General features: G+C 51.2%; 1 long non-coding RNA gene across 2 annotated transcripts; it reads right to left on the reverse strand.

The window, feature by feature from the left end:
- Nucleotides 1-5905: 5905 nt before the first annotated feature.
- On the reverse strand, nucleotides 5906-9975 carry LOC149331453 (uncharacterized). Of its 2 annotated transcripts, XR_016284849.1 has the most exons (7): nucleotides 9079-9975; nucleotides 8807-8971; nucleotides 8568-8672; nucleotides 7743-7915; nucleotides 7376-7672; nucleotides 6666-6750; nucleotides 5906-6216 (listed from the first exon to the last, which is right to left on the reverse strand). It is a non-coding gene; the product is annotated as an uncharacterized LOC149331453 (long non-coding RNA). The 2 variants fall into 2 exon arrangements; XR_016284848.1 differs by having other exon boundaries at nucleotides 7743-8672.
- Between the last annotated feature and the right edge of the window lie 280 nt (nucleotides 9976-10255).

The raw sequence follows: 10255 nt of genomic DNA on the forward strand, positions 1-10255 counted from the left end.
CGCCAACCTAGAACATATAGCCTGCATCCTGAACTGATATGCGTACGGACGGTGTAAAATTTCAGCTCGCATACACAGCGCAGTCTACCGGAGAAAGATATCCCATCTTTTCAAATATAATTCTGGGGAGTAAAAGGATGGAAAACACCATTTCCATACTGATACGTCTAGGCGTGTGGCAACGCTACCCACGAAAGCAACGGCGCTCCCACGCGAGTTCTCATGCAGCGGAGCATCCAATGCATTGCACAGGGAGGGTTTACAGTGCACATCCGGTTACCAGTGGCGACGAATTCTTGATGACTGCCAGTGGCCGGTGCGAGCGAAGCAGAATCTCGTCTTGGAGAGGTGGACGCTCTTGCGGCTGATCATCACTTCCCGGCTCACGGTAAGTACGTACTACTTTACCTTGCTGATAACGCAGGTGGATATACCCTGAGACGAAGATGCAGTTATCGCTAAAGGCACGCGCTACTGCGTCCTTATCTCAAGGGTTCTTGTCAAACGTTTGTAGCTTGCCGCTACCGTGGGCGGGCGGAGCGCTGCCGAGAGGCGTTCGCCGGTGCCAAGGTTGCATCGAGCAGGAGACGCCTCGTCTTCTCCAGGTCTCAAGCCCCTTGATGAACTTGAGGGGCTTTATCGAGGACTTTCTCATAGCTATCTCTTGCGAAGGCGCGATGGGCGGATAGATAGATGCCGAAAAGAGCATCCCCTTGAAACGGGGTGGTATCGGGTGCTACCAGCCTACCTTCGTACAGTATTGAAATCAACCATCTTTTAAGACATGCCTCTTCACACAGCGCTGCCGCTCACACTCAGGGTACCGGTGCGCTACAAATGTTTGACCGACTGTGCACCGCTTTCCGAAAGCTTTCAATCAACTATCTTAGATGTTTGTGCGTATCACAGGTTACGATAGCTTTGGCTTATACAAATAGGAAAATGTCAATGCCGATTTTACACACCCCTGTAGGAGCTTGTATTGTGGTGGATCGAAATTAACAAGGAAATACAACTTTGTAGAGCTATGGCTAGCTTGCCGCATGAACCAGCGAAATCTTTTGTAGCTTAAATTTGGTTTCGCCTTATAGCTCTGCATTTTTCAGTGGAGCCACACTCGGGTTGCATGTTCATCCGCCCTCATCATAACCTCCTCCTTCCACGGTAGTCCCCCTCAAGGTTCTTCTCGTGCAGCCACCTTCTGATTGCGTATTCCTCCGCTATCGCCATAACACCCGTCGCCTTCCGCGCTTCTCTCTTTTTCCTCCTCTGCCCTAAAAGTACAGAGCGGGATTTTCCTCTCTCCACTTTGCCACCTGCCCTCCATGGCACATCATCATCACCATCATCAGCCTGACTACGCCCACTGCAGGGCAAAGGCCTCTGGCACGTCTCTCCAATTAACCCTGCCCTGCGCCAGCCGCGGCCACCATCAAACTTCTTAGTCTCATCCGCCCGCCTAGCTTTCTGGTGCCCCCTGCTGCGCTTCCCTTCTCTTGGAATCCACTCTGTTACCCTTGAGGACCAGCGGTTATCTTGCCTTCGCATTACATGCCCTGCCGAAGCCCATTTCTTCCTCTTGATTTCGACTAGGATGTCATTAACCCGCGTTTGTTCCCTCACCCACTCTGCCTCCTTCCGGTCTCTTAACGTTGCACCCGTTTTTTTTTTTTTTATTGAGAAAGCAATACTGCTCGAGGTTTCCGCTCTTGGCCGTCGTCCCGGAGGATCCACCACTGACCTTTAGCGTGACCTATGTGTGACGTCATACCAGCTGTGGAAAAGCGGGGCCCCAACTCTGCTCGTCGCATGGAGAAAAAAAAAACTAGGAGAGAGTGCGCTCAGCCTCTGCAAGCCATCCTCCTCTGACGCCGCTGCCGAGGGCCCTTTTGCGCACTGACTCTTGGGAAATAGGCCCTCCACAGTTACCAGACTGCCAACCAGCGGTGCTTTTTAGTGAACTTCCGTGCTCCGATGTAGCGCAGAAGCGCAGCGCCTGTGTTGCAGTTTTGGCGGAATGCTTACCGAGCTCGAGGTTGTCTGAATGCTCCGCGTCTCAGCACTTCTGTTGATTACACTCTTGAGTTTTTGGGTGCACTGTAGAAAACTGCAGGTAAACTTTTCATCAAAGGGTGCGGCCGCGACCTCGTCACTGTTCAACTATGGTTCACAAAGAGAATGGAGAGGAATTCCTTTCATCGTTATACACACATACGGAGCGTTTATTTCAGCACATGCTATAAGCGGAGAACTCTAGAGTAGGCGAAGAAACGAGCCTCTAAAAAAGGGCGCAGCGGCTTCCAGAGCGCTCACGGCGGACGGACGTGTTTAACGAGCGCTACGGCGCGCTGCGCAATTCTATTTCTCAGGCGGACTTCGGCCCGCCCATGGGCCCGGCACAAGTCGTGCCGAATACGCTCGCGCACATACGCGGTTCCGACGTGAAATGCAGCAGTGAAGTATTTCTCTCTCGCTGTCGAGAGAGAGTGCCGGCGGCTTTACGTCTGCCCCTGCGCGGGGTCTCCCGGCCACAGCGCACAATCACTTACAAAAAGAAGTAAACTGTATATACAGGGTGTCCCAGCTAAAGGTAACCAAGCTTGCAAAAAAGAGGGTGTTCCCTAGCCCCAGTGAGACCAACTGAGAGTTGTTGACAGTCGCGTGTCCTAGTCTGCAGTATTTCTTTATTATGCAAATGTGATTAATTAGCAGATACAAATTAGCTAACTTTTTAATTATTGCCTTCAGGAAGAAAGTGTCAATGCAGGAGTTGTAGATCCCATAAAAAAATTACCGTTTGCCGTGTTTGCAGCCAAGTACCACTGATACAGCTGCTTTTATTTGACTGAAAAGAAAGCCCGCGAAATACAAAAAGAACCATGTGATAGGGAAGCTGTTTCAGCGCTCCCAAATGACCGATCAAGCAACGACATCGGCTTATGTTGGCAACGCTGTCCCGAACAGGGTTCGGCGTTTTGAGGTGGGGGCGAGATATGCGCCAGGAACTGCTTATGCGTGATGGAAAGTGAGCGGCCACTGCTTTTCATGGAAGTGAAGCGCGGCTCGCGTGGAGCGCTTTTTCACGCGAAGCTTCGCCTTGAGTGATAGGCGTGTGGCCGTGCCGCGAAATTGAACCGTCACGCGCTGAAGAAACAGTCGCCCAAGTGCCGATCCGAGAGTTGCTGGCGTATATCTCGCAACCATCGCAAAACGCCGAACCCCGTGCGGGACAGCGCTGCAAAGATAAGCGAATTTCGTTGCTTGGCCGATCGTCTGGGAGCGCTGCAACTGCTTCCCTATCACGTGGTTCTTTTTGTATTTCGCGGGCTTTCTTTTAAGTCAAATAAAAGAAGCTGTATCAGTGGTACTTGGCTGTAAACACGGCAAACGGTTATTTCTTTATGGGCTCTACAACTCCTACATTGACACTTTCTTCCTGAAGGCAATAATTAAAAAGTTAGCTAATTAGTCTCTGGTAATTAACCACGTTTGCATAATAAAAAACACTAGGACACACGACTGGCAACAACCCTCAGTTGGTTTCACGGGGCTAGGGCACTTTGTCTTTTTTAAAAGCTTGGTTACATTTTGCTGGGACACCCTGTATAGCCGCGCGCTCGTAGCGTCCTGTCTCGGACTAATCGCGCGCGCGGCACACTGCACTAGCGGCCGGGGTGGGGCGCCCGGCCGCGTATACCGTCCGAGGTAGCACCCACGGAGCGTTCGTGTCACGCGTGTACTCCCTGGCGAAGAGCGAGCGGGAAGTGAAGCCCGCCTGCTCGATGAACGCACAGAGGCTCACCATTGTTCTGTCACGGGTGCGCGCACTGCCGCGCGGCCACAGGAGCGCTTCGATACTGTCCGGGATGATTCCCAGCGCCCTGCAGGCCGCGAGAATCTCGTGACGCGGCATTGCAGAAGCGGCACAGCGAAGGAGCATGTGCTCCAATATCTCCACTGCGCAGCAGTCAGCGCACGCGTCGCTCGGGGACGGTGGCCGCTGCGGCGAGCGAGCAGTTTGCGCTCACCACGGAGCCGTCAGTGAACACAAGCAGATGGTCGCGCAGTTGCTCGTACAGCGAGAGAGCGAAACCGAAACCGAAATCCGGCTAAGAGCTACCACTGCCTTGTCTCGTGAGGGCCTATTTCCCATGATTCTTTCCATTATATTTTTATGACTAGGCTTCAAGATTGTGACGTCATGGTCCCTCCTAGTTTTTCTTCCTCCATGGCTCGTCGCGATCGTCCCAGCGCATCCTCCATGCCGCAGCTGCGCGCCGCTGCCGCGAGGGGCGCTCGCTGTACGTGACGTGGAAACAATTGAACACCTCATAATCAAATGTGACGGTATCCATCCGGATGTCGATGCAGGCGCAGTCACTCTTCCTGAGGCCCTAGGGTTTAAAGATAACAATGGTCATGCAAATAAATCTGCAGTGGAAGTCAGCAAAAAGCGATTGGAGGATTGGTGGCTGAAAAGCAGAGATGTGGCATAAGGTTAGAAATGTAGGAAACCGTAGGTAAAGATGGTGGCGATTCTTAATGAGAATTGCCAACACAGTAAAAAAAATAAAGAAAAGCTGAGCATGGTGGCAATTGCCACCACCCCGTTTCAAAGGGGGCGCTCCCATCCATCCATCCACCCACCCACCCACCCACCCACCCACTTACCCATCCACCCACCCACCCACCCACCCACCCACCCGTCCGTCCGTCCGTCCGTCCGTCCGTCCATCCATCCATCCATCCATCCATCCATCCATGTTTGGCGACGAGGCTGTCGCGTCCCTTGTGGAACTCTGAACAATGCCAGGCTAGGTGGTACAGGTCAGCACAACAAATACAGCCGCAGCACGGGCACTTCACTTCATGGTGTCTACATTGCCGCCATCATCATCAGCCTGATTACGCCCACTGCAGGGCAAAGGCCTCTCCCATGTCTCTGCAATTAACCCTGTCCTTCGCCAGTTGCAGCCACCGTATCCCCGCAAACTTCTTAATCTCATCCGCCCAACTAATTTTTCTGCCGCCCCCTGCTACGCTTGTCTTCTCCTGGAATCCACTCCGTTACCCTTAAGGACCAGCGGTTATCTTGCCTTCGCATTACATGCCCTGTCTAAGCCCATTTCTTCCTCTTGATTTCGACCAGGATATCATCAACCCGTGTTTGATCACTCACCCACTCCACCCGCTTCTAATCTCTTAACGTTACACCTATCATTTTTCTTTCCATAGCTCGCTGCGTTTTCCTTAACTTAAGCCTTCACATTTCTGCCCCATAGGTGAGTAACGGTAAGATACAGCTGTTGTATACTTTTCTCTCGAGGGGTATTTGTAAACTGCCATTCATGACCTCAGAGAACCTGCCATATGCGCTCTGCCCCATTCTTATTCTATTTATTTCCCTCTCATGATCCTTATCAGCGGTCACTACCTGCCCTAAGTAGACATATTCTCTTACTACTTCCAGCTCCTCGCTACCAATTGCGAACTGCTGTTCCCTTTCTAGACTATTGAACATTGCCCCCATTACTGAGTGCATGCTCGGGATGTGCAAAGTGCCTACATTTTGCATTTTAATTCTTACTTTTAGGGCAAAACACAGCGAAACTGAAAGCCACTGAACCCATTTTTGAAATAGTATTTTTGGACATACAGACCTTTCCATCGGGCAACGATGATGTCGAAACGCCTCTACTTTTGCAAACCGGTTTTGCATTTTGGATGCAGCGCCAGGAAGCAGTGAGAAGCGTGATAGTCGCATCAACCACAACGCGCTCAAGCCGGCTGGCGCCTGCGAGCACTGAAGTGGCGAAAACAAGCTCGAACGAAACTGGTGTGCACAGGATTTATTGGAAATTCTTGCGAAAGAGACCGCGTTAGAAAGCACGGGAGATTTTTATTATTTCAGAGTCAGGTATCGTGATGGGAGATGAAGGCGTTGGAATACGTTGCTCGAAGAACACGGTTGACGCCGCAGCGAAGGCGATGTATGCCGTTCACGGCAAGAGCACGCTGAATGAAGTAACGGTACACATTCCAGGTGGGAAGAGGACAACGAGATTCTTCTGGCTTGTCAGTGCTCGTGAGGAACAGGAAAATCTTGCACGACACGTGGCTGTCACTGTAGGGCCAGATCCGTGGTCAGAAGACGCCGCGCCCGGTACACGAAATCCACTTGGCGTGTGTAGTACGGGAAAGCCAGAGTCAGTGCACCTGCAGATACAAAAAGGCGATGTAAACAAAACGACACAAGCAGAGAATTCGCGCGCGCGCACTCTGACAGCACCCAGCCACCTCGACACCACGCTCTGTGACGGCAGAAGTTTCGCGTCGCCACGCATCGCAGATCCCGGAAACTCTTGCGGCTGACATCACATTACATGGTCCACCTTTTCCTCACTAAATTCCTTTCTCTCTCCTCCCCATCACATTACATGGGTGTAAGGCTGTACGTGGATGACGACGGGACCTCACAGAACGACATCCTAACAGCTAGCGCTGATAAGTGGAAATGAAAAGAAACCAAAGCACATAAAAGCCCTATGGAGCGGGCTTAGTCCATCTGCAATCAAATAAAAGTGAAATAATCAAGTGCAGCAATACCTCAAACGTAACTGCCGGGAGAAAAAAGATAAGGAAAGGGTGAGTGAAAAAATGCTCACAAGGAACAGGAAAGTCCAGGCGTCGATATTGGTGGGCCGGTTTCAGGGGGGGGGACAGAACCTCGAGGAGACGAAGGCATGTCAGCTGAAAAAAAAGATAAGTAAAACAAGTAAAATAATGTACCAAGGCTGTTTGCAAACGGTACATTTTATACAACTCATAACCCGCAATTAAAGCTCACATATACGTGGCAAACAAAACAGAGGGCGAGTCACAACAATAGCTCTAATAAATCTGGCCTAACAGAGGAGTGCCGGCCCTTCACACCTCGCAGCCTACCAGTTATTAGTTTTTAATGTGTTTTAATTATTCTTAACGAATTTAATTGTTTTTAATGCCATCATTTCCGTTATTGTCTGTAGCGTTTAGCCCCTTTTGGGCGGCCTCATCTTTCATTACCGATCATCCGTTATTTCGCGCCATGACCCTATACACCCTCCGCTTCTCCTTATCGTCTTTCACCGCCACTACTTTTACCATTATGTTTTATCTACTGACGTGACTGTCTTCCGGATTTCGGTGACCGAGCAGCCCTTTTATCGATGTTCCACCCCCTTATGATTGCTATATATTCTCGGTATTTCGAAATAAAAATTCAGTTGATAGTCAGCGCCTGTGTACGTCCTTTTTTGTGTCTTGTGTCCCGTCCTTTGCGCTGCTCCACCACGATCGAACAGAGGAAATCAAAGTGCGGAAGCCGTTTGCTCACTTGGGGTAGACACTGAAGGCCCCGACGCGCCGCCTCAAGTCTCCGCAGACAGGAACAGGTGAAGACGGCAGCTCCATGTGCTACGTCGGCAGTAACTCGGAGCTGGAACACTGGAGCCCTCTCAGCGGCGACGACGGTCCGGGGAGCAGCCGGTCACCGCGTCCATGTCCCAGAGGCGCTGACTAGGGGCCCTCGTTGCGATGACAGGGAGCAGCAGCGTGGAAACCGGTGGTGTCCCCGCCCAGTAGGCAGGCTGTGGGAAGGAGACGACGAAGCCAGCTTGCCGCGTTGAACCACCTGCGATTAGAACGTTAATCCACACATGTGCTAAGTCGGTTGTTATTGCCTCTGAAGTGATGGTACATACCCACGGTTTTTTCTTTTACAATCCTTGCTTCGCCTTTCTCTTCTGAGCAGGAAAGGCAGGGAAAGAAGAAGCGAAGTAGACAAACAGAGACTATAATATTTTAGAAAAGAAAGCAACCTTGCACACTGCAAAAGAGCCGGACTGACGTCCACCTTGCCTGGTCAAGAGGCCCCCTTGAAAGTATGCAAAGGTAGCTAATTAGCACATACAGGTGAACGGGAATGACTGCACTGATGAGAGGGTATGTGTGTTCTTGAACTACACAGGCACGGGTGAAAAAGATTGCAATAAATGAGAGAATGAGCGACTTGGATCAAACTGTTGTGTACTCTGTGAAGCAATACCAAACATCTGGGCATTCGACCACGTGAGCACAAACAACGATGAAAGGCGAAATCTATGAAAATGAAAAGGGAAACGCCTTTAGCCCGTAATGATGTTACCGAGAGGGTTTGTTGGATGGTAAGTATTTGCAGATAGATATCAAGAATATTACGAGCACAAAAGTGATGCTTGCTGTTTCAATTCTATAACTCCAGCGTAGGTGCAATGTACGACATGTGCGAATGTGGTGAAGTGCAGATAAACTTGGGAGTGTATGGCCATAAATAAGGACACTACCTGCAGCTGAACTGGGTGAAATTAGTGTAACATGGGTGACTGGTAGCGATAGGACTAAGCAAGACAGACAATTGAGCGCAGAAATAAGAATTTATACTGAACAAAGGGTGAACAGACCAAGTGTTATGTGGGCCACCAACTGTTGTACATTCATAACAGACTTATGGTAAGTAGATAAAGATCTTGTGGAGGGATGAGGCATACGTGAGGTAGGCATTGACTATCTTGCGTGGTGCATGGACACCGGACAGGGCCAGAGATCCGAGCTCGTACTTTCCAAGCGGGCTCCGAGAACCGAAGTCTGCGTATCTGCAAAGACAAATGGAAAGCATAGGTATCGTGCTCATGCTGTAGAGGCTTGCGACGGACACGCTGCACACTTTCAGTACTGTCTGGAGCAAAAGTGCGGTATGCCATGCGACTTTCGGTTCAGTTTCGCTTACCACACGACTCCTGGTGTCTAGAGAGCTAATAGGAAGGGCGAGGCAGGAAGGGAACGCCTTGCGTCGTGCATGGGCGCCGGACAGGGGCCACAGATCCGAGCTCGGACGACTTCCCGAGTCGGCTCAGTCCTGTTCGGCTCCAAGGGGGACCCTAAACAGTCATATCTGCAAAGATAAAAAAGGAACCTTCACCGAAGGCAACCGCAGATGGAAACGACTGAACAGAGCACAGAGAACACAGACACATGTTCTGTGTTTCCATCAACACGTACCAACCAGACTGCTCAAGCCCTCTTGTAAACCATGGATGTCGTGAGCATTCCAAAGTCGCCCGAGGGTCACACTGTACAATGGCTGTACTGTCGGAAACGTGGCGTAGGCCGCACTAAGCTCGACTGAACTACATCCTCGACCTTCTTCAGCGGCACCTGGCGCTGATACAGACATAGGGTACTGCTTTCACCTGCAGCCGTGCCAGTTTTCTCGTTTCGGTAAGCCGCGGTCCTGCTTACCGAAAACGCAGAAAACGACGCTGCGATGCAGTGCAGTCAAAGCATCCGACAGTACAGCATTTGTGACGGGAGGCAGAGGGTGCACGAAAGGAACCTTGCACGACCCCGCAACTGCCATATCGGGCCAGATGTCATCGCGGGCCGAATGCACCAGTGGCGTTGGATCAAGTATGAGAATGCTGGAGTTAGCATACCTGCAAAGAAACAAAAAAAAAGGAGGTGAAAGACACGCAAGCATATCGCAGTTGCACTTAATACTCACCGTGGCAGCAGAGTGAGGGCGACTGAGGCCTTACGCCGTGGGGCTGAAGAAAGTAGGAAAAGCGAACCGACCTTGGCTGCAGCGGAAACACGATGTGCTGCAGACCGCAGGCACCGTCCGTTCTTCGGAGTTGCTTGAAGAGGCTGGCGAGAATTTCCGAGCGCCGTGTACGGTCACAAACCACATGTCGCTCCAGTGAGAATATACGCGCCCATGGGCGTTCGCCGGAACGACATGGTGGCTTGGTCGCAACGCCGTTCGGAACGAGTTTTTGTTCATAACGAAAACGACAGCGAGCTCGCATATCTAAACCCCCTTGAGGCAGCGAGAAAAGCGGGGCATATGTGAACACCACCGACGCAGCGCGAAACACGGGGACAAGACGAACACACGGACACAGCGCTGTGTCCGTTTGCTCGTCTTGTCCCCCTGTTTCGCGCTGCGTCGGTAATGTCCAACCAACTTGCCCTTGCTTCCACTTTGCGTACATGAAGTTTCCTCGCTGGCTCAATACCTAAAACTGACCTGCCTAGTGTGAGCTAAGCCTAAACCTGTATGCATCGCGAATCCTAGCTCGCTACGCTTCCGTCACGAACAAGAAACCCGATGGCGACAGCCCATGAAACCTCTGCTCTACATGCTGCGTGTTGGTTATTATCCAATGCTCGCGGAAAC

The sequence above is a fragment of the Amblyomma mixtum genome, chromosome 8, assembly GCF_055824585.1.
Source record: "Amblyomma mixtum isolate Tamu chromosome 8, ASM5582458v1, whole genome shotgun sequence".
NCBI lineage: Eukaryota > Metazoa > Arthropoda > Arachnida > Ixodida > Ixodidae > Amblyomma > Amblyomma mixtum.